Source organism: Lolium perenne, chromosome 3, assembly GCF_019359855.2.
Source record: "Lolium perenne isolate Kyuss_39 chromosome 3, Kyuss_2.0, whole genome shotgun sequence".
Lineage (NCBI taxonomy): Eukaryota > Viridiplantae > Streptophyta > Magnoliopsida > Poales > Poaceae > Lolium > Lolium perenne.
This window is the reverse complement of record NC_067246.2, coordinates 88,923,040-88,934,867: the sequence shown is the minus strand read 5'-3', so window position 1 is coordinate 88,934,867 and position 11,828 is coordinate 88,923,040.

Below are 11,828 nucleotides of genomic sequence, written 5' to 3'. Positions count from 1 at the left end.
TACCTGCTCGGGACGAGCAGAAACTAAGGTTGGGGATGCTGATACGTCTCCGACGTATCGATAATTTCTTATGTTCCATGCCACATTATTGATGATATCTACATGTTTTATGCATACTTTATGTCATATTTATGCATTTTCCGGCACTAACCTATTAACGAGATGCCGAAGAGCCAGTTGCTGTTTTCTGCTGTTTTTGGTTTCAGAAATCCTAGTAAGGAAATATTCTCGGAATTGGACGAAATCAACGCCCAGGGGCCTATTTTGCCACGAAGCTTCCAGAAGACCGAAGAGGAGACGAAGTGGGGCCACGGGGCGCCGCCACAATAGGGCGGCGCGGCCCAGGGGGGCCCGCGCGGCCCTAGCGTGTGGGGCCCCCGTGACGCCTCCTGACCTGCCCTTCCGCCTACATATAGTCTTCGTCGCGAAACCCCCAGTACCGAGAACCACGATATGGAAAACCTTCCAGAGACGCCGCCGCTGCCAATCCCATCTCGGGGGATTCAGGAGATCGCCTCTGGCACCCTGCCGGAGAGGGGAATCATCTCCCGGAGGACTCTTCACCGCCATGGTCGCCTCCGGAGTGATGAGTGAGTAGTTCACCCCTGGACTATGGGTCCATAGCAGTAGCTAGATGGTCGTCTTCTCCTTATGTGCTTCATTGTCGGGTCTTGTGAGCTGCCTAACATGATCAAGATCATCTATCTGTAATGCTATATGTTGTGTTTGTTGGGATCCGATGGATAGAGAATACTATGTTATGTTGATTATCAATCTATTATCTATGTGTTGTTTATGATCTTGCATGCTCTCCGTTATTAGTAGAGGCTCTGGCCAAGTTTTTACTCTTAACTCCAAGAGGGAGTATTTATGCTCGATAGTGGGTTCATGCCTCCATTAAATCTGGGACAGTGACAGAAAGTTCTAAGATTGTGGATGTGCTGTTGCCACTAGGGATAAAACATCGATGCTATGTCCGAGGATGTAGTTATTGATTACATTACGCACCATACTTAATGCAATTGTCTGTTGTTTGCAACTTAATACTGGAAGGGGTTCGGATGATAACCTGAAGGTGGACTTTTTAGGCATAGATGCATGCTGGATAGCGGTCTATGTACTTTGTTGTAATACCCAATTAAATCTCACTATACTCATCATATCATGTATGTGCATGGTCATGCCCTCTCTATTTGTCAATTGCCCAACTGTAATTTGTTCACCCAACATGCTATTTATCTTATGGGAGAGACGTCTCTAGTGAACTGTGGACCCCGGTCCATTCTTTTACATCAAATACAATCTACTGCAATACTTGTTCTACTGTTTTCTGCAAACAATCATCATCCACACTATACATCTAATCCTTTGTTACAGCAAGCCGGTGAGATTGACAACCTCACTGTTACGTTGGGGCAAAGTACTTTGATTGTGTTGTGCAGGTTCCACGTTGGCGCCAGAATCCCTGGTGTTGCGCCGCACTACATCTCGCCGCCATCAACCTTCAACGTGCTTCTTGGCTCCTACTGGTTCGATAAACCTTGGTTTCTTACTGAGGGAAAACTTGCCGCTGTACGCATCACACCTTCCTCTTGGGGTTCCCAACGGTCGCGTGCTGTACGCGTATCAGGAGTCATCTCTATTGTCGCCTCGCTGCTCATTGCTCCTCTTATAATCATCTCTATTGTTTCCTCCAGCGCTTGCTCGGAAGCCAGCCGAAATTTGTCCAGGAGCATCATAGCTCGAGTACTGCCGAGGAAATCGTCACCTATTTTGATAATTTCGACCGCGGTCCTCCTCTGGTGACCTATGCCGTTCGTTGTGAACAGCATCTTCTCCATCTGCCCATCTGTTTGCTATCTCCATTAATGCGGATACTGTCTTTGGGTTAGTTCTACCCAAGTCCTCGACGAAATCTCCCCGCCTGATTCCTGCGACAAACGCATCTATCGCTCTCTCGTCAATATATTTTCTGCCGAATTTTTAATAATATTCTATCTTTGGATGTACTTCCTCATTGATTCGTCTGGCTTTTGTCGGCACGCCCTCAGTTCCTCTAGTGATGCAGGTTTTTTGCAAGTGGACCGGAAATTCTTGACGAACACGTCTTCGAAGCTATCCCAGTTATCGATAGATCCTCGGAGGAAGCTTCTTTATCCAAGATCGCGCAGCTCCACTCAGATATACCTGGATGCTCTGCATAGCTGTTGCTCTGGTTCCTCCTGTCAGCTTCACCGTCTCGAGGTAATCGATTAGCCAATCCTCTGGATCTTGCAGGCCGTCGAATTTTTTGAAGTTATTAGGCAATTTGAACCCCGAAGGAACTCGAGTTTTTCGGACTCTCCTGGTGAAGCACGGCAACCCCACACATATCCTCGTCATCTAGCTCTGGGGAATGCCGATGTTCCCTTCTATTTTGTCGTGCTCTGTCCACCCTTGCTTGCACTGTTGTGTCTCTTGCTCCACTTGTTCTTTCGGGAGCTGGTGCTGCTGCCGCGGGCCGTGGACTATTTTGCCTTGCTGCTATATCTATTACTATATATATGCTGAAATCCTGAATTTTCAATTTTTTTATTTAACGCTATTTAAAAAAAGTAGCACGCTATAGCGTCTATAGTGTTTTTCTGAAGCCCACGCTATTTGTGTTAGCGCGTTATTTTTTTCATTGGTTGAAACCCTTCAAGCATCCAAGCGGTGTCAAATATGAAGCTCCCATTGCCGGCACTAGATCTTTTCCCCGACATGAACGCTCGTTTTTGAACTGCTTTTAGAGACAACAAGTCCTGAACAGGAGAGAGTACACAATCCTATTCCTTCAAAGAGAGAGAGACCGCAGAATCCTATATCCTGTGTCGTCAATTCCAGAGAGACCGCCTGGAACTAAAGATATGCCTGTACATATCGTTAAACCCTCCAACTATCCCAGCAACCGATAAAGAAACATCGGGCTGGGAGGCGCAGGATAGATCCAATGTTTCTCTCCAAGAAGAAAGCCTTTTGACCTAGGAAAAAAGTAAAACACGATAGGGCAAACACCTTTGCAGAGTCAGGTCCTAATTCACACCTTTCATGTCAAGATCGCCGGGCCTGTGTGGCCGAACGGGTGTTTGCTAAAAGATCTTCCGGCGGGTGATTAAATGGAAAACCTGATGTCTAGTTGACATTTTGAGTACATAGTAACTAACTTTTTTTCGATAAAGGGAATATATTAATATCAAGAGATACCAATTACACCCAGCCTCTGCAACAACGCACCACCCTAATGGCACTACGGATGCACACAGCCAAAAAAAAAAACTAAGAAACAAAGTCCCGCTACAGTATCTCGGGCCTAACAACAGCAATACATCCACCGCCATGACAACACCTGAATTACAGACTCTCCAAAAAACGACGCCTCCAAGAAGGGAACAGTGCTCAAACACTGTCGTCGTCCGATCAAAGATCTTAGGTTTTCACCCTGAAGATAGTCCCCGCTCTCAAAACAATGCCTCCACCAAGGTCACTGTCAGGCACAACCAGTTAAGGCCAGATCTTGGGTTTTCACCCTGAAAGGTAGGACTCTGCGCTTCACCTGTGTTGTCGCCCCCACTTTCATACCGCTGTTGTGAAGCCCGGACACCAAGCAAGCCCCTCAACAACGCGGAGACTTGAACCTCCCTTAGCTAGTCCTCCCCTCCGGCCTTCATGAAATTCTCTTCTTCCGACTTTCATCATGGATCCATAGTCACTTGATGTCAACACAGAAAAAGAGCTTCGCGCCGCTCCCTCCAGAACCAAACGGTCGGAATAAACACATGGGTGCGCACGACCGAATACCTCCGATCCAGCAAACTCCAGGCAAACCAATGTTACATTCGCCGGCGGAGCCTTCCGGAACTCAACCCTCCGGCCAGATCACGAGTCCATGCCTCCGGTAGGTCCTCCTCTTCACGCAAGAGAGGCCCTAGGACCGCTGCCTTTATTCAGGTCGGACCCCCACGTCGGCGACCATCCCAGGCTGGCCAACCCAACCCTCCACCGGCGACACCATCACCGGCTTCCATGCTCCTCCATCTCACCGCCGGATGATGGTGATAGATCAAAAATCCACCACCACCAACCGCAGGCCGACCCTCTCCGGCGAAGAAGAGGCCACCTCCTCCGTCGAACCCAAGGCTGTTGCCCCGGGCGCCCTCGTGTCGCGGAAGAAGCCCGAGATCGCCTCCACGCACCGACAAGAGGCGGGGGTGGATGGCATGGCGCAGACCGAGGGCCTGGCCGCCGCCCACGACCAGCCCCTGCCGGAGTGCTGCGGGAAGTCGACGGGAGGAGGGAGACCGCAGCGCCGCCCATCCCAACCGCGCCGGCCTGTCCGCCAGGGGATAGCCGACGGGAGGAGGGCCGCCGCCGACGTCGCCCATCCCACGCGCGCCTGCTCCGCCATGCATCGAGGAGGTGGGGTCCAGCCGCCGTTCTTCACGCAGGCGACAAGGAAGGGCCCCCACCGCCGCCACGCCCCGAGGGACTTTGCCTCGGCGGCGCTACCGGTGGCGGCGGCGGAGGGTGGGGTACGGGAGAGGTTAGGGTTGGGGTCTCGTCACCCATAGCCGCGCTAAATCTTGTTAGAGCATCTTCAATATCCGCACTAAATCTTGTCGCTGTAAAAGCGTTTTGCAGCGCGCTCTATTCATGTTTTACGCGCGAAGACATATTCACCTTCAGCAGAAGCTCTATCCAGCGCTGTATCTTGGAGCTGTAAAAATCTGTAGTTGTTTCTGCGCGCGACGTTATACCGCGCGCTCTTTCCGGCGCGGTAGATATAGCGCACGATATAACGCTTTTGCCCAAGCTGTATTTTACAGCGCCGAATAGAGCGCCTGTTGGAGCATTATTTTGCACCCGCGCGCTAAACCAGCCACTTTTTTGGATATAGTGCTGGATAGAGGGCCTGTTGGAGATGCTCTTACTACTACCGTAATAACATCATTGTGCACCCCAAGACAAAATAAACCTACACTCTAATAAATAAAATTATGCATGATACTACATGTATGTTACTTCTCACTATAGAGATAATAATATAGACTAGTAATGTAAGCATGACACTGGACATGGTGTTTTTCCACCCTGAGTATATGCTCCTGGTTTTAAAATAAAATTTACACCTATCTTAAAATGTTTAAAAAGTTCTGAAAAAATACCTCGCATACACCTTGATGTTCTATGTGTTCACAAAGTCATTTCACGAAAAGTCGATATTTTTGTGTCATATGTAAAAAAAAATTGGTGCTAAAAATAAGTTCTCTAGAGGACGTTTCTTTGTCTTTCTTACACAAGACACAAAAAATAACGGTTTTCCCTGAAACTTGTCATACACACACATAGAATAGCGACATATAAACGCAGGATTTTTGTTTCGGTTTTTCTTGATATTTGAAAATATTTTTTAAGGTGGCAGAACCATACATAGAACCTAAACTAAAAGACCCTAAACTATGGGAGCAGCGATCACTGGTAGAAAAACAGGCTTCCGTCCAGCCCCATAAGTCGCGAAGCTATAGGAACCGCGACTAATGGGACCTTTAGTCGCGGTTCGGGAGGCGAACCGCGACCAAAAGCCTGGGCCCAGGGCGCTCGGTGGCCAGCTGGTGCACGTGGGGGCTTTAGTCGCGGTTGGCCAGGCCAACCGCGACTAAAGGCCTTCGGGCACCTTTAGTCACGGTTTGCCAGGCCAACCGCGACTAAAGCCCCTCCCCCATATATACCCATCCAGCAGCCAACACTTAGCCATTTGGAGCCATTCTCTTCACAAACTTCACAAGTGGGTGTTAGGTTTGCTTTTGGTTCCTCTTATGCACATAAGGTGTTTGATGAAATGCCCCAAGAGCATGAAACAAACATGATATGAAGTGTTGGAGCCACACTTGTGCTTTCTCATTTATTTTTTCCTCCTCGATCGCGGTTAGCAACTTGAACCTTTGATGTGTCATTGATAAAATATGCATGTGGGTAGTTCATTGTTTAATTTATATTGTTTGTAGCTAGTTAGTTTAACAAATGCATGATGGTTAATTATATATTTTATATTATAATAATGCAGATGAATCGGCAATGGATGTACGGTAACCGACTCTCCGGCGAGTTCACTACGGGTTTGAAAGATTTCCTCGTAGTGGCTAATGCGAACAAGCAGGGGGTTTTGTTATCTGTCCATGTGTTAACTGTAAGAATCAGAAGGGTTACTCTTACTCAAGAGATGTTCACATGCACCTGCTTCGGCACGGTTTCATGCCAAGCTATAATTGTTGGACCAAGCATGGAGAAAGAGGGGTTATAATGGAAGAAGATGAAGAAGGGGATGATTTCATCGATGAAAGCTATCTTGCTCATTTCGGTGATACTTTCATGGAGGATGCTGAAGGTGAAGGGGAAGGTGAAGGGGAAGGTGAAGAAGAGGCACGTGATGATCCCGTTGATGATCTTGGTCGGACCATTGCTGATGCACGGAGACGCTGCGAAACTGAAAAGGAGAGGGAGAATTTGGATCGCATGTTAGAGGATCACAGAAAGGCGCTGTACCCCGGATGCGATGATGGTCTGAAAAAGCTGGGCTGCACACTGGATTTGCTGAAATGGAAGGCACAGGCAGGTGTAGCTGACTCGGCATTTGAAAACTTGCTGAAAATGTTGAAGAATATGTTTCCAAAGAATAACGAGTTGCCCGCCAGTACGTACGAAGCAAAGAAGGTTGTCTGCCCTCTAGGTTTAGAGGTTCTGAAGATACATGCATGCATCAATGACTGCATCCTCTACCGCGATGAATACGAGAATTTGAATGAATGCCCGGTATGCACTGCATTGCGTTATAAGATCAGAGGCGATGACCCTGGTGACGATGTTGAGGGCCAGAAACCCAGGAAGAGGGTTCCCGCCAAGGTGATGTGGTATGCTCCTATAATACCACGGTTGAAACGTCTGTTCAGGAACAAAGAGCATGCCAAGTTGTTGCGATGGCACAAAGAGGACCGTAAGTCGGACGGGGAGTTGAGACACCCCGCAGATGGAACGCAATGGAGAAAGATCGACAGAGAGTTCAAAGATTTTGCAGCTGACGCAAGGAACATAAGATTTGGTCTAAGTACGGATGGCATGAATCCTTTTGGCGAGCAGAGCTCCAGCCATAGCACCTGGCCCGTGACTCTATGCATCTACAACCTTCCTCCTTGGTTGTGCATGAAGCGGAAGTTCATTATAATGTCAGTGCTCATCCAAGGTCCGAAGCAACCCGGCAACGACATCGATGTGTACCTAAGGCCATTAGTTGATGAACTTTTACAGCTGTGGGGCAGACCTGGTGTCCGTGTGTGGGATGAGCACAAAGAAGAGGAATTTGACCTACGAGCGTTGCTTTTCGTAACCATCAACGATTGGCCTGCTCTTAGTAACCTTTCGGGACTGTCAAATAAGGGATACAATGCATGCACGCACTGCTTACATGAGACTGAAAGTGTACATTTGCCAAATTGTAAGAAGAACGTGTACCTTGCGCATCGTCGATTTCTTCCGAAAATTCATCCAGTAAGAAAGAAAGGCAAGCATTACAACGGCAAGGCAGATCACCGGCCGAAGCCTGCGGAACACACTGGTGCTGAGGTATTTGATATGGTCAAGGATTTGAAAGTCATCTTTGGAAAGGGTCCTGGCGGACAATCAGTTCCGAAGGGAGCTGACGGGCACGCAGCCATGTAGAAGAAGAAATCTATATTCTGGGAGCTAGAATATTGGAAAGTCCTAGAAGTCCGCTCTGCAATTGACGTGATGCACGTTACGAAGAATATTTGTGTGAACCTCCTAAGCTTCTTGGGTGTGTATGGGAAGACAAATGATACAAAGGAAGCACGGCAGGACCAGCAACGTTTGAAAGACCCTGATGACCGGCATCCGGAACGGTTTCAAGGTCGTGCCAGCTACGCTCTGACCAAAGAAGAGAAGGTCATCTTTTTTGAATGCCTGAGCAGTATGAAGGTCCCGTCTGGATTCTCGTCCAATATAAAGGGAATAATAAACATAGCGGAGAAAAAGTTCCAAAACCTGAAGTCTCACGACTGCCACGTGATTATGATGCAATTGCTTCCGATTGCTTTGAGGGGGCTCCTGCCGAAAAATGTTCGAGTAGCCATTGTGAAGCTATGTGCATTCCTCAATGCAATCTCTCAGAAGGTAATCAATCCAGAAGTTCTACCACGGTTACAGAACGATGTGATCCAATGTCTTGTCAGTTTCGAGTTGGTGTTTCCGCCATCCTTCTTCAATATTATGACGCACCTCCTGGTTCACCTAGTCGATGAGATTTCCATTCTCGGTCCTGTATTTCTACACAATATGTTCCCCTTCGAGAGGTTCATGGGAATATTAAAGAAATATGTTCGTAACCGTGCTAGGCCAGAAGGAAGCATCGCCAAGGGCTATGGAAATGAGGAGGTAATTGAGTTTTGTGTTGACTTTGTTCCTGGCCTTAAGCCGATTGGTCTTCCTCGATCGCGGCACGAGGGGAGACTAAGTGGAAAAGGCACGATTGAAAGGAAATCAACGATATGTATGGACGGCCATTCTCTGACTGAAGCACACCACACAGTTCTGACCAATTCCAGCTTGGTGGCTCCGTACTTTGAGAAACACAAGAATATTTTACGCTCGGACAACCCTGGGAAGCCTGAATCCTGGATTAGGAAGGCCCACATGGAGACTTTCGGCAGTTGGTTGAGAAAACATTTAATGAATGACGATCATGTTGTAGATCAGTTGTACATGTTGGCCAAGACACCATCTTCGACTATAATGACTTTCCAAGGGTACGAGATAAATGGGAATACATTTTACACGATCGCCCAAGATAAAAAGAGCACCAACCAAAACAGTGGTGTCCGCTTTGATGCATCAACCGAGAATGGGCAAAAGGTCACATATTATGGTTACATAGAGGAGATATGGGAACTTGTCTATGGACCCTCCTTTAGGGTCCCTTTGTTCCGGTGCAAATGGTTCAAGCTAACAGGAGGTGGGGTAAAGGTGGACCAGCAATACGGAATGACAATGGTGGATTTCAACAATCTTGGTTACCTTGACGAACCATTCGTCCTAGCGAAAGATGTCGCTCAGGTTTTCTATGTGAAGGACATGAGTAGCAAACCGAGGAAACGGAAAGATAAGAAAACGATCAGTACATCATGCGATGATCCAAAGCGCCACATTGTTCTTTCAGGGAAAAGAAACATCGTGGGAGTGGAGGACAAGACAGACATGTCAGAAGATTATAATATGTTTGCTGAAATTCCGCCCTTCAAAGTGAACACCGACCCAAGCATTAAGTTAAATGATGAGGATGCTCCATGGATACGGCACAATCGTAAGCAAGCAGGGACACAAGGAAAGAAATGATGTGTAATAATTTATTGTACCAAACTTTGTTGAATGGATCATGTGAATTATATTACCCGTGATGAGTTTGGTGTCCATTTTCGAATGATTCAATTGACTCGAGATAGCACTGATGATACATGAAATTTGGAGTGATTCAGTCATACTCCTGCCTAGGCGTACAATATGCATACTCGTAGTCTTCATAGCCGCCGCCGTTGTACTGGTAGTCGTCGCCTTCTAAGTTGCCGCCGTCGTCGTCGCTGCTGTTGTCGCTGTCGTCGGGCGGCGCTCGTGGCTCGAACTGAGGGTAGCGCAGGCGGGGGATATCGCCGGCCGTGATGTAGTCCATGACGCTCTGCAGAGTCCGGCCGTACCACCATAGCCGACGGCCGGCCTCGTGGAAGTTCCCAGGAGGCAGACCGTCCTCCTCATACCCGGCGAGCGCCCTCTCACGCCGATTGATGAAGAAGGCGTCCCAAGTATACTGGTTATCGGGATGCCAGCGGGGATTCATCCGCTGCTCCGGCGTGAGGTCAAGGTAGTAGTGGTTCGTGATGGCCGCCCGGCGCGCAGTACCCTGAGGGACGGGAGGGACCGGCACGCCGCCGGCGCTTAGGCTCCAGCCGGCGGGGACGCGGTAGCCCGGTGGGCAAGGGTAGTTCGAGGCGCAAAGCTCCTCCACCTGCTGGTAGGTTAGAGTGGGTGCGGTGGAAGCCATGAGAGAGTGATGAGAGATTGTAGAGATGTGATAATGCTGGCCAAGCCGGGCTACATATATGGAGTGACAAATGGCGGGAAAAATGGGAGCGAGAAGACAGGAGGCGGGAAGAAAGTGGCGGGAAGAAAGAGGCGGGAAGAAATTTTGAATTGAATTAGGTTTATTTTTCTGATTTTTTTGATATATTATTTGTATTTTTAACATTTTGAATTGAATTAGTTTTACCTTTCTTAATTTTTTGATATACTATTTGTATTTTTAACATTTTGAATTGAATAAGTTTTATTTTTCTGAATTTTTTTGATATATTATTTGTATTTTTAACATTTTGAATTGAATTAGTTTTATTTTTCTGAATTTTTTGATATATTATTTGTATTTTAAGATTTTGAATTGAATTAGTTTTATTTTTCTGATTTTTTTGATATATTATTTGTATTTTTAACATTTTGAATTGAATAAGTTTTACTTTTCTGAATTTTTTGATATATTATTTGTATTTTTAACATTTTGAATTGAATTAGTTTTATTTTTCTGATTTTTTTGATATATTATTTGTATTTTTAACATTTTGAATTGAATTAGTTTTACTTTTCTTAATTTTTTGATATACTATTTGTATTTTTAAGATTTTGAATTGAATTAGTTTTATTTTTCTGAATTTTTTGATATATTATTTGTATTTTTAAGATTTTGAAATGAATTAGTTTTAGTTTTCTGAATTTGTTGATATATTATATGTACTTTTCACATTTTAAAAAAGAAAAGAAATGCGAAAAATACCTCGCCAACGGCGACTAAAGGGTATTTTCCGCGGGAAACTTAAACCCGGCGAAAAATACTCTTTAGTCGCGGTTGGGGAGGCCAACCGCGACTAAAGGCCCCAACCGCGACTAAAGGTCGCTGAGTATAAATTTGAGCGCCGAACCGACGCTGCCCATTCTCTTCTTCTCCGCGCGCGAAGGAACTGCAGAGGAGGACGCCGTCACGCTGCTCCATCGCCGACCGCCACCCTCGCCGCCCTCGCCGATGACTGTGCCGCCGCGCGCGCCGCCCCTCGCCGCCGCGCCTCGCCGATTGCCGCCACGCGCGCTCGAACCACCGTACGCTCCCCGCCCTGCCCGTACCGCATCGTCGTCCTTCCCCGCGCCGGCGCGGCGCCGCCGCGCGCGCCACACAGACAGGGGGAGAGGCCGCCCTCGCCGCCCCTGGCCCCCCCGCGCCGCCAGTTACTGGCCTGCCTCGAGGCCGGCCGGCCACCAGATCGAGAGACGTGCGCTCCGGCCGTCGAAGAGAGAGAGAGAGAGAGAGAGAGAGAGAGAGAGAGAGAGAGAGAGAGAGAGAGAGAGAGAGAGAGGGAGGGAGGGAGGAGAAGGAGAGAGGGAGAGGGCCGGCCGGTTTTTTTTCTTTTTTTTTTGTGTTTTTTTGTTCTTTGTAATTTTAAATAGTTAATTAGTTTAACAAAAACGGTAAAATAACTTAAAACTTGTATAACTTAATATTTGTATAACTAATTAAGTTGTTTTTGTAACTAATTAAAGTTTAAATTTGTAACTAATTAATTAAAGTGGTAAATCTATATCTATATATATCTATATCTATACTTTAAATTGTAAATTTGTAACTAAGTTTTTTAATTAAAATGGTAACTTAATTAAATTGTAACTTAATTAAAGTGTATAATTAAAGTGTAACAAAAAACTTAGTT